The sequence below is a fragment of the Martes martes genome (genome assembly GCF_963455335.1).
Source record: "Martes martes genome assembly, chromosome: 16".
NCBI classification, from domain to species: Eukaryota; Metazoa; Chordata; class Mammalia; order Carnivora; family Mustelidae; genus Martes; species Martes martes.
In genome coordinates, this window is record NC_137904.1 from 30,605,878 (window position 1) to 30,626,982 (window position 21,105).

Consider the following 21,105-nt stretch of genomic DNA (forward strand, 5'->3'; position numbering starts at 1 on the left):
CAAGAAAGTTATTGTAGACCCAAAGACACCTCCAGATTTAAAGTGAGGAGGTGGAAAACAATTTACCATGCAAATAGACATCAAAAGAAAGCTGGGGTGGCAATCCTTAGATCCAATAAATTAGGTTTTAACCAAAGACTATAATAAGAGATGAGGAAGGACACTATATCATACATAAAGGCTCTGGGCAACAGTATTTAAAGATCTAACAAATTTCAATATCTATGTCCCAACATGGGAACAGCCAATTATATAAGCCAATTAATAAAAAAATAAAAAAATACATTGACAAAATACAATAGTAGTATGGGACTTTATACCCCCTCACCGAAATGGACAGATCAACTAAACAAATGATCAACAAAGAAATAAAGGCTTTAAATGACACACAAGACCAGATGGACATCACAGATATATTCAGAACATTCCATCCCAAAGCAACAGAATACACATTCTTCTCTAGTGCACATGGAACATTGTGCAGAACAGATCACATCCTGGGTCACAAATCAGGTCTCAACCAGTACCAAAAGTCTGGTGTCATTCCCTGCATATTTTCAGACCATAATGCTTTGAAATTGGAACTCAAGCACAATACGAAAGGTGGAAAGAACTCAAATACATGGAGGCAGAAAAGCATCCTACTAAAGAATGAATGGGTCAACCAGGAAATTAAAGAAGAATTTAAAAATTCCTGGAAACAAAATGAAAACACAATGGTTCAGAATCTTTGGTACACAGCAAAGGCAGTCCTGAGAGGAAAGTATATAGCAATAGAACCTTTCTCAAGAAAAAAGAAAGGTCTCAAATACACAACTGAACACTACACCTACAGGAGCGGCAGAAAGAACAGCAATGAACACCTAACTTCAGCAGGAGAAGAGAAATAATAAAGATCAGAGCAGAAATCAATGAAATAGAAACCAAAAAAACAATAGAACAGATCAACAAAACTAGGAGCAGGCTGTTTGAAAGACTTAATGAGATTGATAAACCCTTGGCCAGACTCATCCAAAAGAAAGGAGAAAGGACCCAAATTAATAAAATCATGAATGAAAGGGGACACTTCACAACCAATGCCAAAGAAATACAAACAATTATAAGAACATATTATGGGCAACTGTACACCAGCAAGTTTGACAATCCGGAAGACATGGATGCATTCCTAGAGACATATAAACTACTAAAACTGAACCAGGAAGAAATAGAAACCCATAACCAGACCCATAGGCAGTAAGGAGATTGAAGCAGTCATCAGAAATCTCCCAACAAACAAGAGCCCAGGGCCAGACAGCTTCCTAGGGGAAGTCCACCACACATTTAAAGAAGAATTAATACCTATTCTCCTGAAACTGTTCCAAAAAATAGAAATGGAAGGAAAACTTCCAAACTCTTATTAGGAGACCAAAAACAGAACCAGAACAAGAACCATCCCAAAATAAGACAAAGACCCCATCAAAAAGGAGAAATACAGACCAATATCCCTGATGAACAGGGATGCAAAAATTCTCACCAAAATACTAGCTAATAGGATCCAACAGTACATTAGAAGGATTATTCACCACGACCAAGTGGGATTTATTCCTGGGATGCAAGGTTGGTTCAACATCCACAGATCAATCATTGTGATACATTAATAAAAGAAAGAACAAGAACCCTATGACACTCTCAGTAAATGATGAAAAAGTATTTGACAAAGTACAGCATCCTTTCTTGTTCAAAACTCTTCACAGTGTAGGGATAGAGCGTACCTACCTCAATATCATCAAAGCCATCTATGAAAAACCCACAGAGAATATCATTCTCAATGGAGAAAAACTGAGAGCTTTTCCCCTTAGGTCAAGAACACAGCAGGGGGGGTCCACTCTCACCACTGCTATTCAACATAGTACTGGAAGTCTTACCGTCAGCAATCAGACAACAACAAAAATAAATAAATAAATAAATAAAAGCATCAGAATTGGCAAAGAAGAAATCAAACTCTCATTCTTTGCAGATGATATGATACTTCCTGTGGAAAACCCAAGAGACTCTACTCCAAAACTGCTAGAACTCATACAGGAATTCAGTAAAGTGTCAGGATAGAAAATCAATGCACAGAAATCAGTTGCATTTCAATACACCAACAACAAGACAGATGAAAGAGAAATTAAGGAGTCAATCCCATTTACAATTGCACCCAAAACCGTAAGATACCTAGGAATAAACATAACCAAAGAGGCAAAGAATCTGCACTTAGAAAACTATAAATTACTCGTGAAAGAAATTGAGGAAGACACAAAGAAATGGAAAAACATTCCAAGCTCATAGATTGGAAGAACAAATATTGTGAAAATGTCTATGCTACGTAGAGCAACATACACATTTAATCAAATCCCTATCAAAATACTTCAATTTATTTCAAAGAAATGGAACAGATAATCCTAAAATTTATATGGAACCAGAAAAGACCCCGAATGGCCGGAGAAATGTTGGGAAAGAAATCCAAAGTTGTTGGCATCCCAATTCCAGACTTCAAGCTCTATTACAAAGCTGTAATCATCAAGACAGTGTGGTACTGGCACAAAAACTGACACCTAGATAACTGGAACAGAATAGAGAGCCCAGAAATACACCCTCAACTCTATGGTCAACAAATCTTCGACACAGCAGGAAAGAATGTCCAATGGAAAAAAGACAGTCTCTTCAACAAATGGTGTTGGGAAAATTGGACAGCCACATGCAGAAAAATGAAACTGGACCATTTCCTTATACCACACACAAAAATAGACTCAAAATGGATCAAAGACCTCAATGTGAGACAGGAAACCATCAAAATCCTTGAGGAGAACACAGGCAGCAACCTCTTGGACCTCAGCCGCAGCAACTTCTTTCTAGGAACATCGCCAAGGCAAGGGAAACAAGGGCAAAAATGAAGTTTTAGGACTTCATCAAGATCAAAAGCTTTTGCGACTGCCTTCAGCTCAGGTCATGATCCTGGAGTCCCAGGATCGAGTCCCGAATCAAGTCCCAGCTCCTTGGGGAGTCTGCTTCTCCCTCTGACCTTCTTCTCACTCATGCTCTCTCTCACTGTCTCTCTCTCAAATAAATAAATAAAATATTTTTTTAAAAAAAGATCAAAAGCTTTTGTACAGCAAAGGAAATAGTCAACAAAGCAAAAGGCAATGGACAGAATGGGAGAAGATATTTGCAAATGACATATCAGATAAAGGGCTAGCATTCACAATCTGTAAAGAACTTATCAAACTCAGGATGCCTGGGTGGCTCAGTCGGTTGAGTGGCTGCCTTCAGCTGGGGTCATGATCCCAGCATCCTGGGATCAAGTCCCACATCAGGCTCCTTGCTCAGCGGAGAGCCTGCTTCTCCCTCTGCCTCTGCCTGCCACTCCCCCTGCTTGTGCCCTTTTTCTCTCTGACAAATAAATAAATAAAATCTTAAAAAAAAAAATTATCAAACTCAACATAAAAGAATAGTCCAATCAAGAAACAGACAGAAGACATGAACAGACATGTCTTCTGAAAGGAAGACATCCAGATGGCCAATAGACACATGAAAAAGTGCTCAACATCACGTGGCATCAGGGAAATACAAATCAAAACCACAATGAGATACGACCTCACACCAGTCAGAATGGCTAAAATTAACAAGTCAGGAAACGACAGATCTTGGTGAGGATGCGGAGAAAGGGGAACCCTCCTACACTGTTGGTGGGAATGTAAGCTGGAAAACAGCACGGAGGCTCCTCAAAAAGTTAGAAATAGAGCTCTGCTACAACCCAGCAATTGCACTACTGGGTATTTACCCTAAAGATACAAATGTAGTGATCTGAAGGGACACATGCACCTGAATGTTTATAGCAGCCATGTCCAAAATAGCCAAACTATGGAAAGAGCCTAGATGTCCATCCACAGATGAATGGATAAAGAGATGTGGTATATATATACACAGTGGAACACTATGAAGTCATCAAAAGAAATGAAATCTTGCCATTTGGAATGACGTGGATGGAATTAGAGGGTATTATGCCAAGCAAAATAAATCAACAAGAGAAAGACAATTATCAAATGATCTCTCTGATATGAGGAATTTGAGAGGCAGGGCAGGGGTTCATGGTGGGAAAGGAAGGAAAAAATGAAACATGTTGGGACCGGGGTGGGAGGGGATAGGGTGGCTAGGTGATGGACATTTGGGAGGATATGTGCTATGGTTATTGCTGTGACTTGTGTAAGGGTGATGATTCACAGACCTGTATGCCTGAAGCAAATAACACATTATATGTTAATTTAAAAATATATAAATAAAAAGTCTTTCTCTCTTAGCATTAAGAACTTTCTCTTACAGATCTGCATTGCAAATGAAGCCTTCTTATTGGAAAGTGAGTCTAGATTTTCAAGGCCTTCTTGGTGTTCCTGGCTGGGCTGGCTCACTCAGCAGAGGACACTTCTGCCAAAATACTGACCATACCAAAAAGGTCATGAGATCCCTCTCTGTCATGCTTGGTTTGTGGAGCAGGCTTGCCACATCATTGTCCAAATAAGAGTTTATTGACTTAAGGGATGAGGGAGGGAGTTTTACTGACGTCCCCATTCTACCCTAGTCCTAGAAAATTCCATGAGAAGTGAAAACATGTCCATACACAGAGTTGTACACGAATGTCTAAGAGGCTTCATTTACAATAGCTAAATCTAGAAACAATACAAATGCCCATCAAAATTTGAGTGAATGAACAAATGATATAGCCATACAATGGAATACTATTCAGCAATAAAAAGGACTTTTAACCACCAGTATAGACAAATCTCAAAGTCATGCTGAAAGAAGGTGGACACAAAATAATACATAATATTCTATTCCATTTACATGTAATTCTAGAGAACACGAATTAATCTCTTGTGACAGGAAGACCAGAAATTGCCTGGGGCTGGGGTAGAGGGAAGATTGGCCAAAAAGGGATATGAGGGGGCTCTTGAAGCTGACAGAAATATTTTGCATCTTGATCATGGTCAAGGTTACATTGATGTATACATTTGTCAGAATTCATCAAATTGATAGTTTAAATGGGTTCAGTTTATTGTATGTAAACTGTATCTCAATAAAGTCAATTAGGAAGAAAATTCTAAGAGCACCTGAATGGCTCAGTCAATTAAGCAGCCTGCTCTTGACTTTGGCTGGGGTCATGATCTTGGGGTCCTGAGATTGAGCCCCCTGTTGGGCTCTGCGCTCAACAGGGAGTCTCCTGGAGGATTCTCTCCCTCTCCCTGTACCCCTTCCCCTGCCTGCTTGCACTAAATACCCACCTCTCTCTCTCTCTCTCTCAAATGAATAAATAAATTCTTTAAAAAAAGAAAATTTTGTGAAGCTGTGGACCTTAAGTACTACATCCTCTACTTCAATAACATATGTGTCTTACATGCGAAGTCTATCTGAGAACTCATTCAGACAACAGATAAGTATTGAACACCAGTCCAGTGTTGGCACTGGTTGGCACTGGTGAGTCTATAAGGCATGTTATACCCTCAGGAAGCCCAAGGCTATAACACAGTTCCCCAAGTTTTCAAAGAGATACGAGCTAGCATGAAAAGGATATGCTAAAGGCAAAGAATAAGAATTGGTGTCCCTGGTGCTTCCTTGCCTGAGATGCTTATAACAAGTATTACAAATGTCTGGGCCCCATTCCTGACTTATTCAGAATTGCTGAAAAGGCCCGAGAATCTTTATTTTTAGTAAGTATCCTAGGTAAATCTTCACATCAGGTAAATTCAGAAAAAGTGCTTGACTTGATCTCCATTTCAGGCATAGGTAGGAATCACTGTCTTCAGCAATTAGAAGACTTTGAACTAGAAGGGCATGTGAAGGGCACTTACCTACCTCTGTCACTTATCTACCTCTGACCAATGAGAATCCACCAACACCTCCTTCCTCTCCATTCCTAGAGTCTCAGCTTGTCTGCCAGTTTCCTATCTACTTAACTCTCTCGCTCTTCGGAAGTTCCTAGATTTTTGGTCCAACCTGGGAAAAACAGAAAAAAGTTCCCTGTCCCCAACTCCCACCATATTTCAGAAGGGTAAAGGTTTTTACTAAGCAGTTCTGCAACTTGGGTCAAACATAATGGTCCTTAGTGCTTCTGCTCCTCAGGCCTGAGAATTCAATGTTAAGCTTTTAAACCTAGTGAACACATTCCCCATGCTGAGAATGGTGGGTGTGAGGGTGTGCATGTGGTCACTTTCTACTCTGCAGGCAACCATTTTGTTTTCATGGGCAATGCCCAACAGGAGGATGTATGGTGGCAGTGGGGATACAACACTCAGAAAAGGTCTGTGTCACAGCTAAAGATCATTCACTATCTCAGGGGCAACATCTAGATGCCCTTCCCAAAGTTGGCCAGGTCCCTCCCTAGGAGGCCAGGCCTTTGGGCAGAAGGCAAGAGTTTAGTCCTTTGTGGCTGTCCTTCCTTCTGGAAGAGGTAGACTGTCCTGTCTTTGAGAACATGCCATGGTGACCATATTTTAAAATCCCAAATCAAGACATTATACCTGATAAAAAAAATCTATGGATTGATTGATGTGAAAAGCCCTTAAAGGTATATAAATTAGGGGCACCTGGGTGGCTCAGTGGGTTTAAGTCTCTGCCTTCAGCTCAGGTAATGATCCCAGGGTCCTGGGATCGAGCCCCGCACGGGCTCTCTGCTCAGTGGGGAGCCTGCTTCCCCCTCTCTGTCTCTGTCTGCCTCTCTGCCTACTTGTGATCCCTGTCTGTCAAATAAATAAATAAATAAAATCTTTTTTAAAAAAACAAAGTATATAAATTAAATAAATAAAAATTTTAAAAAGGCATATAAATCAAGTCACAGTTACATACTGAATAACTTATATTTCTGGAAAGGAATGCAATCAAAGCAGATAAAATATAGGCCAGTGGTTCTAAACAGGGTGATTTTTGACTCCCAAAGGACATTTGGCAATACTTGGAGACATTTTTGGCTTTTACCTCGGGTATGGATGAGACCAGGAATGCTGCTCCTACAATGCACAGGACAGCCCCACAACAAAGAATTATCCAGCCCTTTAGGTCAGCCTGTGTCCAAGGTCGAGAAACACTGCTCTAGGCTCTCTGGTGCTGTACCTGTGGACCCCACAGTGTTGGCCCTGGCATCGGTTTTTGTCCTACCTACTTTGGTCCTGGTCTTGATATTGTCATCAGAGGGGAGAGGCTTGGGATCCCTCTGCTCTTTTCTGCTTCCTCCCTTGTCAGCAGATGTAAGGAGACAACTGCCTTTGAAGAGGTGCCCAGGAACCAACCCAAGCATGATAAAGGCAGGTAAGGTCTTGAGTCAGTATCTCATCTCATCTCATCTTCCACGATAGAGTGTCCAGAACAGAGACCAGCTGCAGCAACAGGGAGGATCACTGGATTTGAAGGGGGACATTTGGGTTCTAGTTCTGGTTGACTCTGCTTCTGACTTGGTCACTTAACCTCTATACCCCAGTATCTTCAGTTCCTCCTTTGAGCACTGGTGCCTGCTCTTGCCTTCTTCACAGGGTTGCTCAGAGGGTCAGGGGAGGTGAAAGGCATGGCTGGGTTTTGGAAAACTTGAAGGTCAGGTAGCACCAACCAACAGAGTAGTCTTCTGTGTGTGGACATAGGGTTTCCCCCAGGTGGCCAGCAGGAGGAGGGAGGATAATCCTTGTGGGGTCACAAACAGCCAGGTATGGTTGGAACATGGAGGAGGAGATGAGGAGTGGCGGGCAACATGGTTCTGGGTGGCACATGGAGCCTTCCTTTGAGGATCCTGCTTTCTTTTGTAGTTCTCACGCATAAGAGGTAGGAACTATACAGCTGTGTAGATGTCCAGAAGTTTTTAGGGGCACCTGGATGGTTTAGTCAGTTAAGCATCTGCCTTCGACTCAGGTGGTGATCCCAGGGTCCTGGGATGGAGCCCCACATCAGGCTCTCTGCTCAGCAGGGAGTTTGCTTCTCCCTCTCCCTCTGTGATCTCTCTCACTCACTCTCTCTCAAATACATAAATAAAAATCTTTTAAAAAAATAATAAATCCACAAGTTTTTAGGAATTGAGGAGTTTGGAAAAAAATTTTCCCACTTACAAAACTTCTCTAATTTCTCTTCATCCACAATCTTTGGCTATGGTTTTCTTTTCATGCATGTGTGTGGGAGAGATCATTAGTTTTTTCCTACCAATTTTTAGATATTTAATTTTGTTAGATATTTAGTTTTGTTCCAATTAATGCTTATTACTGGACATTTCAGTTATTCCAAATCTGTGCTAATATATATGACATAGAAAAGAAATAGCTACAAAAGAATTAGAAATTTAAAAGTAGATTTAGGGGCACCTGTGTGACTAAGTTTTTGGCTCAGGTCATGATCTCAGAGTTGTGAGATCGAGCCCCATGTCAGGCTCTGTGCTCAGTGTGGAGTCTGGTGGAGACTCTCTCTTCCTCTCCTCTCCCTCTGCCCCTTGGCCCCTCTGCCTGCTTGTACTCATAAATAAATAAATAAAATCTTTTTAAGAAGCCATCTAAAAAATAAATAAAGGGGCACCTGGGTGCCTTAGTTGGTTGAGTGTCTGCCTTTGGCTCAGGTCGTGACCCCAGGGTGCTGGGATCGAATCCCACATCAGGCTCCCTGCTCAGCGGAAGCCTGCTTCTCCCTCTCCCACTCCCTCCACTTGTATTCTCCCTCTTGCCTTCTCTCTCCTTCTGTCAAATAAATAAATAAAATCTTTAAAAAATAAAATAAAATAAAGTAAATAATAAAATAGATTTAAAACACCTTGAAAAGGTAGAAATGCTTAAAGATAGCTAAAGTTGCAAAATTACTTCAAAAGGAACTAAACATATGAATACTTCCAAAACACCAGCTGTGGGTGTAAGTGGTCATCAACTTAGTGGGCCAACTACACAGAGCCTGCTGCAACATCTCTTTCCCCAGGCTAACCTCCTACAGCACATGTGACCTGGACTCTTGCACTACATGGGGGATTGGGGTGCCCACCTCTGCACAGCTGAAAAATCTAGCAATAGCTTTCGCCTCCCCCCAAAACTTAACTATTAATAACCTACTATTAGCCAGAAACCTTACTGATAACATAGTCAGTTAACACATATATTTTTAAAGATTTTATTTATTTATTAGAGAGAGAGAGAGAGAGGGAGCACAAGCAGGGGGAGGGGTAGAGGGAGAAGGAGAAGCAGCTCAGCTGGTTGAGCGTCTGACTCTTGGTTTCTGCTCAGGTCATGATCTCTGGGTCATGGGATCAAGCCCCCCATTGGGCTCTGCGCTCAGCAGGGGTCTGCTTGGGACTCTCTCTCATCCTCTCTCTCTGCTCACATGTGCATGTGCTCTCTCTCTCAGATAAATAAATCTTTTTTTAAAAGTGGATATGGGCGCCTGTGTTGCCCAGTGAATTAAGCGTCTGCCTTTGGCTCAGGTCATGATCCCAGGGTCCTGGGATTGAGTTCCACATTGGGCTCCTTGCTCAGCAGGGAAGTCTGCTTCTCCCTCTCCCTCTGCTGCTCTCTCTCTCTCTGTCAAATAAATAAATAAAATCTTTAAAAAAATAAAAATAAATTTTAAAATGTGGATAACAGGGTTTAGGTTATGTTGTTGCTTTCAGTAAGGGAACTTATATCAAGCATTTAGCATCCTGGCTTATGATAAGTATTTACAGTTAGCTATTAGTTATCATTATTTTTCCTATTTCTTTTATTAAAATAGCAATACATACTCATTATAGAAAAATTTATACGCAAACCAAAGAAAAACATAAGCCAAAAAAGTAAAAAAAAAAAAAAAATCCACAATCTTACCCTGGGACAACTACCAATCACAACTGGCTGTGGGTTGCTACAGATATAATTAATTGTTTACAAAATTCCAATCACACCATACATACACTATAAGTGGCCATAATTTAATTAAGTAACATTCCTGCTGTTCCAACTCTTTGCTCTTAAAAGAAGTCAAAAGCATAAGTAATGGGTTAAATATTAATTAGGGGGAAAAAAGAAAATCCTGTAAAATTATAAAAATTGGGCACCAATGCTTAAAGTTACACAAATGGTGTTCATCAAAACAACCCTCATCTGAAAAGCCAAGGACTGACTTTTCTAAATCTGTTTTGCTTCATAATTTAAAAATATATTTTTTTTAAATAAAGGGAAAAAAAGGTGATCTGACAAAATGTTGACAGTGGTTATCTCTTTTGTTTCCTTTGCATCTGGCTGTAACTGCCAGATGCTCTACAAGGAGGATATTTGACTCTACAGCAGCAGGAGTAGAATCCAGGATGATGGCAGGGCTGTCTTCAGCCTCTCAGCTGGGCCCCTGGGCTCCTAAGTGAGTCTGAGACAGAGCCCTCCAGGACAAGCCCGCTGGTGGGTGAGGGCTCCAGTGGTGTGTGGGGGCTTGCTGTTAAATTTTAGTCACTATGCAAAAGAGGGAAGGGTGATATAGAAGGCTAGCACTATTGCTCTTTCTAGAAGCCCAGAGAAACCAGAACGCCTGCCTCTCTTATTTGGTGGCCCTTCCTTATTTACTGGAGCCAACTCATGTGATCCTCCTATAGTCTGGGAAACAGGTAGACACCTCTCCTCTGTGCTTGATCTGCTCTTCCTAAGGTCCCCAGTGACCTCGAATTGTCCCCCTCCCCTAATCATTTAGATCCTCCTCCTTGACACTCTTTCTAGTATTTTACACTGCTGACCACTCCTTTACTTTGAAAAAGTTCTTTTTCTGCCAGGACTGTACTCTGTCTTGACCAACTCTAATAGACTCTTATTAGGTTGCATCGCCAGTGTCCTTTCTTCTTTTCCACACCTTCCAGACTCTCTTTTGGTCTCCTTCTTCTATGAATTCTCCCTTAGTGCCCTCATCAACTACCAATATAAACCCCCCACCACACACTGATGTGTTCTAGATCCTCAATTCCTGTATTTCCAACTTCAGGCTTGTCATGACTGAATGAACCTCTGGCTGGCTTAAGCAGATAGGGGATGTATTGGAAGAATGAATCCACTCAACAGGTTGCAGGAAAGACTGAAGATACAGGCTTAGAAGTGATGGAGGCTAGAGCAGTTGTGGGGAGCCAAGCAGAGGGTTCAGGGGCATAACTTCTTCAGGGCATGAGGACTGAAGAATGTAGTTGGCATAAGAATGCTACCTACTGGGGTAGAGCAAGATGGCAGAGAAGTAGGAGACCTAAATTTCATTGGGTCCAGAATTCAGCTAGATAGTTATCAAACCATTCTGAACACCTACAAACTCAACAGGAGATCAAAGAGAAGAACAGCAATTCTAGGAACAGAGAAGAGACCACTTTTTGGAAGGTAGGACATCCAGAGTAGTGAATCCAAAGTGATATATGGGAAGGGGGGGACAGGGGTTGGCCCCCAGCAAGTGGTAGTGTGGCAGAGCAGAAAATCAGAACTTTTAGAAGATGCTCCACTAAGGGATGTTGCTCCAGAGGCTAAGTGGGGGGTGGAGCCCTTGTGGGGACAGTGTGGTCTCAGGCCTTTTGGGTCACAGAAAGACCAGGGTTACCTGTGTGTGTCAGAGGTCCCAGATATCAGAGTGGGGAAGCCTGGTGCAGAGATGGAGCCGAGGAGTGGGCTCTCAGCTTGGGGTTACCTTAAACTGGGATCCGAGGCACATTCAGGCCACTGCTCTTTGAGCAAGGACCCCACAAGTGGCAGATCTGGGGAGACCAATGCTTCCTCCACCGGAGGAGTGGCACAGGTACACACTGCAGAAATCTGCTGGGTTGGAGACTCCAAACTGGGCTATGTGCCAGAGACAGAAATGCTCGGTCACAGGCTGGGTAAGCACAGAGTGTGGCCAGAGACCAGGGACATGGGGGATTGACTGCTTTTCTTTGAGGGCGCACTGAGGAGTGGGGCCCCAAGCTCTCAGCACCTACAGGGCCAGAGATTGGGAGGCCGCCATATTCATTGCCATCCTCCAAAGCTGTATGGGAAGCTTTCAGGGAACAAACACTGCCAAGAGCAAACCCGAGCAGATTACTTAGCCTGGCCCCTGGCAGGGACAGTGCAATTCTGCCTTGGGCAAAGACATTTGAGACTCACTGCAACAGGCCCCTCCTCCAGAAGATTAGCAAGAACATCCAGCCAAGACCAAGTTCACCAATCAATGAGAACCACAGAACTCCAAGCTAGGGGAATGCACCACATAGAATTCATGGCTTTTTCCCCATGATACATTAGTCTTTTCAAGTTAAATTTTTAAAATTTTATTTTTTTCTTATTCTATATTTTAAAATTTTTCCTCTTTCCTATTTTACCTTCTTTAAAACTATTTTATCCTATCAATACATTTTTAAAAAGTCTTTTTAAATTTTCGTTAGTATAGTCATATTATATCACTTCATTGTATTTAACTTTACTTTTTGTAGACATATAAGTTGTTCTTTCTTTAAAATTTTTGGATATATTTTCTTCCAAAAGATGAAAATATACCCTAAATCTAGCGTATAGCTTTGTTCTAGTCTGAGCCTGATCATAGTTTCTCCTTCTTTTCTTCTGTTTGTCTTTTGCCAACCAACTTATTATCAATTCCTTTTTTAGAATCTTTTCAATATTCATCTTTACAGTCATATTCCATCCCTTCATCGTGTTTAACCTTATTTGTGTGTGTGTGTATATATTATATATATATATAATATAGAGAGAATATTATATAATTCTCTATAATATATAGAGAATATTAGAGAAATTGCCTCCCCAAATTTTAAAGAAAAACATATATATATATATAAATATATGTATATATATATACACATACACACCCACACATATATATATGTGTGGGTGTGTGTGTGTATCCAAATACACTCAAAATCAAGTGTGTGGCTCTGTGATATATATGTATGTGTATATATATGTATATATATGTATGTGTGTGTGTGTATATATATATATATATATATATTCTCTCTCTCTCTCTCTCCTTTCTTCTCCCCCAGTCTTGGTCTCTTCTGATTTGGTTAGTGTATATTTTTCTAGAATTGTTTCTACCCTTTTATTATTTTGTTCTCTCATTCATCTATTCTTACCTTGATAAAATGACAAGGTGGAAAAACTCACCTCAAAAAAAAAACAAAAACAAGAGGTAGTACCAATGGTTAGGGACCTAATCAATACAGACAGTAAGATGTCAGAACCAGAGTTCAAAATGACAATTATCAAGATGCTACCTCAGCTTGAAAAAAGGATAGAAGATACCAGAGAATCCCTTCCTGGAGAAATAAAATTCCTTTCTGGAGAAATAAAAGAACTAAAATCTAACCAAGTTGAAATTTAAAAAGCTATTAATGAGGTGCAAACAAAAATGGAGGTTCTTACCACTAGGAAAAATGAGGCAGAATAAAGAATTAGTGATAAGACCAAATGAGGGAGAATAAAGAAGCTGAGAAAAAGAGATAAACAACTAGTGGACCACGAGGGGAGAATTTGAGAGATAAATGATACCATAAGACAAAACAATATTAGAATAATTGGGATCCCAGAAGATGAAGCAGGGGGCAGAAAGGATATTGGAGCAAATTACAACAGAGAACTTCCCTAATTTGGTGAAGGGAACAAGCATCAAAATCCAGGAGGCCCAGAGAACTGCCCCCCTCACAATCAATAAAAATAGGTCCACACACTGTCATCTAATAGTAAATCTTATGAGTCTAAGTGACAAAGAGAAAATCCTGAGAGCATCTCAGGACAAGTGGTGTAACATACAATGGTAGAAATATTAGATTGGCAGCAGACATATCCACAGAGACCTGGCAGGCCAGAAAGGACTGACATGATATATTCAGAGTACTAAACGAGAAAAATATGCAGCCAATAATACTATAACCAGTTAGGTGGTCATTGAAAATAGAAGGAGAGATAAAAAGCTTCCAGGACAAACAAAAACTAAAAGAATTTGCAAACACCAAACCATTCCTATAGGAAACATTGAAAGGGGTCCTCTAAGCAAAGAGAGAGCCTAAAAGTAACATCCAGAAAGGAGCAGAGACAATATACAGTAACAGTCACCTTACAGGCAATACAATGGCACAAAATTCATATCTTTGAGTAGTTATCCTGAATGTAAATGGGATAAAAACCCCAATCAAAAGACACAGGGTTTCAGAATGGATTAAAAAACAAACAAAAACAAGACCCATTGATATGCGGTCTGCAAGAAACTCATTTTAGACCCAAAGATACATCAAATTTAAAGTGAGGGGGTGGAAAACAGTTTACCATGATAATGGACATCAAAAGAAACCTGGGGTGGCAATCCTTAGATCAGATAAGTCAGATTTTAAGCCAAAGACTATATAATAAGAGATGAGGAAGGACACTATATTTACTTAAAGGGTCTGTCCAACAAGACGACCTAACAATTTTAAATATCTATGCCCCCAACATGGGAACAGCCAATTATATAAACCAATTAATAACAAAATCAAAGAAACACATCAACAATAATTCAATAACAGTAGGGGACTTTAACATCCCTTGCACTGAAATGGATAGATCATCTAAGCAAAAGATCAACAAGGAAATAAAGGCTTTAAATGACACACTGGGCCAGATGGACATCACAGATATATTCAGAACATTTCACCCCAAAGCAACAGAATACACATTCTTCTCCAGTGCACATGGAACATTGTCCAGAATAGATCACATCCTGGGTCACAAATCAGGTCTCAACCAGTTCCAAAAGTTTGGGATCATTTCCTGCATATTCAGACCATAATGCTTTGAAACTAGAACTCAACCACAAAAGGAAAGGTGGAAAGAACTCAAATATATGGAGGCAGAAGAGCATCCTACTAAAGAATGAATGGGTCAACCAGGAAATTAAAGAGGAATTTTAAAAATTCCTGGAATTGGGGCACCTGGGTGGCTCAGTGGTTTGGGCCTCTGCCTTTGGCTCAGGTCATGATCTCAGGGTCCTGGGATTGAGCCCTGCATTGGGCTCTCTGCTCAGTGAGGAGCCTGCTTCCCCCCTTTCTCTGCTGCCTCTCTGCCTACTGTGATTTCTCTCTCTCAAATAAAAAAATAAAATCTTTTAAAAAATGATTGCAGTGGAATGGAATGGAAACAAATGAAAATAAAACCACAACTGTTCCAAATCTTTGAGACACAGCAAAGGCGGTCCTGAGAGGAAAGTATATAGAAAGAGAGCCTTTCTCAAGAAACAAGAAAGGTCTCAAGTACACAATCTAACCCTACATCTACAGGAGTTACAGGAAGAACAGCTAAAATGAAATCCTAAACCCAGCAGGAAAAGAGAAATAATAAAGATAGGAGCAGAAATCAATGAAATAGAAACCAAAAGAACAGTAGAACAGATCAACGAAACTAGGAGCTAGTTCTTTGAAAGAATTAATAGGATTGATAAACCCCTGGCCAGACTTATTCAAAAGAAGGGAAAGGACCCAAATTAATAAAATCATGATGAAAGAGGTCAGATCACAACTAACACCAAAATACAAACAATTATAAGAACATATTATGGGCAACTGTACACCAGCAAATTTGACAATCTGGAAGACATGGATGCATTCCTAGAGACATATAAATTACCCAAACTGAACCAGGAAGAAATAGAAAACCTGAACAGACCCATAGCCAGTAAGGAGCTTGTAGCAGTCATCAGAAATCTCCCAACAAAGAACTAAGGGCCAGATGGCTTCCCAGGGGAACTCTACCACACATTTAAAGAAGAATTTATACCAGTTCTCCTGAAACTGTTCCAAAAAAATAGAAATGGGAGGAAATCTTCCACTCTTTTTAGGAGGACAGCATTCCCTTCATACCAAAACCAGATAAAGACCCCATCAAAAAGGAGAATTGACAGACCAATATCCCTGAGGAACACAGATGCAAAAATTCTCACCAAAATACTAGTCAATAGGATCCAACTGTACATTAGAAGGATTATTCACCACGACCAAGTGGGGTTTATTCCTGGGCTGCAAGGTTAGCTGAACATCCACAAATCAATCAATGTGATACAATACATTAATAAAAGAACAAGAACCCTATGATACTCTCAGCAGATGCTGAAAAAGCATTTGACAAAGTACAGCATCCTTTCTTTTTCAAAACTCTTCACAGTGTAGGGATAGAGGGTACCTACCTCAATATCATCAAAGCATCTATGAAAAACTCACAGCAAATATCATTCTCAATGGACAAAAACTGAAAGATTTTTCCCTAAGGTCAGGAACACGGCAGAGCTGTCAATTCTCACCACTGCTATTCAACATAGTACTAGAAGTCCTACCCTCAGCAACAAAAAGACAGCAGACAACAAAAAAGCCTCAGAGAACAAAGAGAAATAAAAGGCATTGTAATCGGCCAAGAAGTCATCAAACTATCACTCTTTACACATGATATGATACTTCATGAGGAAAACCTAAAAGACTACACTCCAAAGCTGCTAGAACTCATACAGGAATTCAGTAAAGTGTCAAGATAGGAAATCAATGCACAGAAATCAGTTGCATTTCAATACACCAACAACAAGACAGATGAAAGAGAAATTAAGGAGTCGATCCCATTTACAATTGTACCCAAAACCGTAAGATACCTAGGAATAAACATAACCAAAGAGCCAAAGAATCTGCACTCAGAAAACTATAAAGTACTTGTGAAAGAAACTGAGAAAGACGTTCCAAAGAAATGGAAATGGAAAGAACGTTCCAAGCTCATGGATTGGAGAACAAATATTATGAAAATGTCTATGCTACCCAGAGCATTCTACACATTGAACGCAATCCCTATCAAAATACCATCAACTTTTTTCAAAGAAATGGAACAAATAATCCTAAAATTTATATGGAACCAGAAAAGACCTCAAATAGCCAGAGGAAGATTGAAAAAGGAACCCAAAGTTGGGGACATCCCATTTCCAGACCTCAAGCTCTATTACAAAGCTGTAATCATCAAGACAGTGTGGTACTGGCACAAAAGCAGACACCTAGATGAATGGAACAGAATAGAGAGCCCAGAAATAGACCCTCAACTCTATGGTCAACTAATCTTCGACACAGCAGGAAAGAATGTCCAATGGAGAATAGACAGTCTCTTCAGCAAATGTTGTTTGGGAAATTGGACGGCCACATGCAGAAGAGTGAAACTGGACCATTTCCTTATACTACATACAAAAATACTCTAAATGGATGAAAGACCTCAGTGTGAGACAGGAATCCATCAAAACCCTTGAGGATAACACAGGCAGCAACCTCTTCGACCTCAGCTGCAGCAACTTCTTCCTAGAAACATCGCCAAAGGCAAGAGAAGCAAGGGCAAAAATGAACTATTGGGATTTCACCAAGATCAAAAGCTTTTGCACAGCAAAGGAAACAGTCAAAAAACCAAAAGACAACCAACAGAATGGGAGAAAATATTCACAAATGACATGTCAGATAAAGGGCTAGTGTCCACGATCTATGAGGAACTTATCAAACTCAAAACCCAAAGAACAAATAATCCAGTCAAGAAATGGGCAGAAGACATGAACAGACATTTCGACAAAGAAGACATCCAAATAGCTAACAGACACATGAAAAAGTTCTCAACATCACTTGGCATCAGGGAAATACAAATCCAAACCACAGCGAGATGCCACCTCACACCAGTCAGAATGACTAAAATTAACCAGTCAGGAAAGGACAGGTGTTGGCGAGAATGTGTATAAAGGGGAACCCTCCTACACTGTTGCTGGGAATGCAAGCTGGTGCAGCCACTCTGGAAAACAGCATGGAGGTTCCTCAAAAAGTTGAAAATAGAGCTCCGTTATGACCCAGCAATTGCACTACTGGGTATTTACCCTAAAGATACAATTGTAGTGATCCAAAGGGGCTCATGTACCCCTATATTTATAGCAGTAAGGTCCATAATAGCCAAACTATGGAAAAAGCCTAGATACCCATCAACAGATGAATGGATAAAGAAGATGTGGTATAGGGGCGCCTGGGTGGCTCAGTGGGTTAAGCCTGTGACTTCAGCTCAGGTCATGATCTCAGGTTCTGGGGATCAAGCCCCGCATCAGCTCTTTGCTCAGCGGGGAACCTGCCTCCCTCTCTCTCTGTGCCTGTCTCTCTGCCTACTTCTCTCTCTCTCTCTCTCTCTCTGTCAAATAAATAAATAAATAATCTTAAAAAAATGAAGAGAGGTCTCAGGAAGTTTTAAAAAAAAGAAGTGGTATATATACAATGGAATACTATGCAGCCATCAAAACCCCAAAATCTTGCCATTTGCAATGGCATGAATGGAACTAGAGGGTATTATGCTAAGCAAAATAAGTCAACCAGAGAAAGAAAATTATCATATGATCTCTCTGACATGAGGAATTTGAGAGGTGGCAGGGGTGGTTGTGTGGGGAAGGGAGGGAAAAATTAAACACGATGGAACCAGGGAGCAAGACAAACCATAAGAGACTCTTAATCTCAGGACACAAACTGAGGGTTGCTAGGGGGTGGGGGGGGCAGGGATAGGGTGGCAGGGTGCTGGACATTGCAGAGGATATGTGCTATGATGAGTGCTGTGAATTGTGCAAAACTGACAATTCAGAGACCTGTACCCCTGAAACAAATAATACATTATATGTTTAAAAAAATTAATTAATTTTTAAAAGAAAAAAACAAACACAATGCAAGAATCTTGAATTGCGGAAAAATGTAAAAGATAGACTTGGGACAACTGGGGAAATTTGAATGTGGAATAAATATTGGGTGATACCGTGGACTTGTTATTTTTTTTAATGTAAATGATATTGGAGTTATATAAGAAAAAAAGAATGCTACCTACTATGGAGTGTTTGCCAAATCTTAAATGATATGTACAGATGAGGAACCTGAGGCCCAAAAAGGATGATTAAACTCACACTCCTTCCTTCTTTCTGCCATTATGCTCAACATTAGAATTCTGAGAGCATCTAACATGGTCCAGGCTGACGATGGACAGAGCCCCTTCACAGACAGTCCCACAAAAATACTAAGCGGGAATGATTCTTTCCCCTAAAACTACAAACTTTTCTGAGTGTGAAAAAGGAGTGTGGATGCAGGGGGTGAAGATGACAAATGTCTACCATATTCCTGCCCAGAAACATCCAACTTCTGCCCTGCCTTTTAGTCATCTTCTAGAATACAAGTCTGACCGACCAGTCCAGCCCTGTTCTCTCCTAAAAGCCCTTTATGGATTCTCATTGCCCTTAGATAGAGGTGGTTTTTAAAACTGTTTTGTTTCTGTCTCAATTCAAATTTTATTACCCTCATTATACGCAGGTGTGTAGAAAAAAGCTTCATATCAGCTAACTATATGAAAAGATAGTGTAAATCATTCGTGTGATCCAAAATGGGCAAAAGCAAAAGATTATAGCTTCCCCTCAAGAAGAAAAAATTCAGACCTATGAAAAGGACAACACACTTTCAAAAATTGTATTTACTTAGAAGCATTCAGAATATCAACAGAACAGGGACACCTGGATGGCTCAGTCGGTTAAGTGTCTGTCTTCAGCTCAGGTCATAATCCTGGGGGGCCTGGGATCGAGTCCCACATCGGGCTCCCTGCTTAGTGGGGAATGTTTCTCCATCTGCCACATTCCCTGTTCACATGTCATGCTTTCTCTCTCTCTCTCTCTCAGATAAATAAATAAATAAATAAATAAATAAATAAATATTGTTTTTAAGATCTTATTTGTTCATCAGAGAGAGTGCACAAGCAGGGGAAGAAGCAGGCAGAGGGAAAAGAAGGCTCCCTGATGAGCAAGGAGCCCAACGTGAGACTTGATCCCAAGACTGTGGGATCCCAACCTGAGCTGAAGGCAGAGGCTTAACCAATTGAGCCATCCAGGCATCCCAAATAAATAAAATTAAAAAAAAAAATAGAGGGGCGTCTGGGTGGCTCAGTTGTTAAGTGTCTGCCTTTGGCTCACGTCATGATCCCAGGGTCCTGGGATTCCAGGGTGCTGGGATTGAGCCCCAAGTTGGACTCCCTGCTCAGCAGGAGGCCTGCTTCTCTCTCTCCCACTCCCCCTGCCTGTGTTCTCTCTCTCGCTGTGTCTGTCTCTGTCAAATAAATAAATAAAACCTTTAAAAGAAAAAAAAAGTCAACAGAACAGCTGTTTTTAACAACTACAAAGTGAACAGAAAAACAATGATTTCATATAAGTTGCATCAGAAACAACTGAAGATGAAAAAACCATCATCCCCATATATATCTGATTTGGGCTGTGCACCAACAAGAACTTGCTTTACATTTTTATGCCCATACTGCTAACAAATTTAGTAGCTATTGAAAATACCACGGGGATAAGGTTAGCTAAAGACAAATTCAGTAGTATGTAAACTCCGTTTTAAAAAAGACACGGTAAAGTTTAAAAACAGATCTTACACAGCCTAACAATTTTTTTTTCATTAAAAGGAGTTGGGGGGGGCATTAAATGCTTTATGGACAAGAAAAAAAGCTGCCCTCAAACCAATTTTTCCACCATTATCATCTTCTTCCTTGCCTTCCTTCCTTATCTTGCTCTTTTCAGCCCTGGATAACTCCCATTTCTGCCTCATCAGCTTCCATGTGGCTCAATATGCAACAATATCCTTTTCCTATTTTCCCTTCAGCTAGGCAGCCTTCTTCTCAGGAGACTGCTCATCGTCTCCAGCAGCATTATCCCATGTCTCTCCCAGGTCCTTCCCACATCACCAATGGGCAGGCCCAGATGTTCTCCTTTGATTTTTGGATGATACTCAGAACAAAACAATGTGAAGGCCAAAGGAGGCCTCTTGGATACATCAGGATCTTTGAACTTCCTTATTATTTCCCCTTTAGGAGGTATGGATACAGGTTTTCATGTCTCTTTCATAATGAGCCTTGTCAGTCTTTGCCATATCTTCAAATTTTCCTTCCTCTTTAGAAGACATGTTTTCCACCCCTTTGAGCACTACTTAGAAAACTTGGAGAAGTTGGCTGAACCATCTTCGTGCCTCATCTTGTGCCCCTTCCAGCAAGTTTGCAGAAAGAATGCACACTATGTTTTCTGCCTATCAGGATCCTTCTTAGGGTCTCCTTTGCC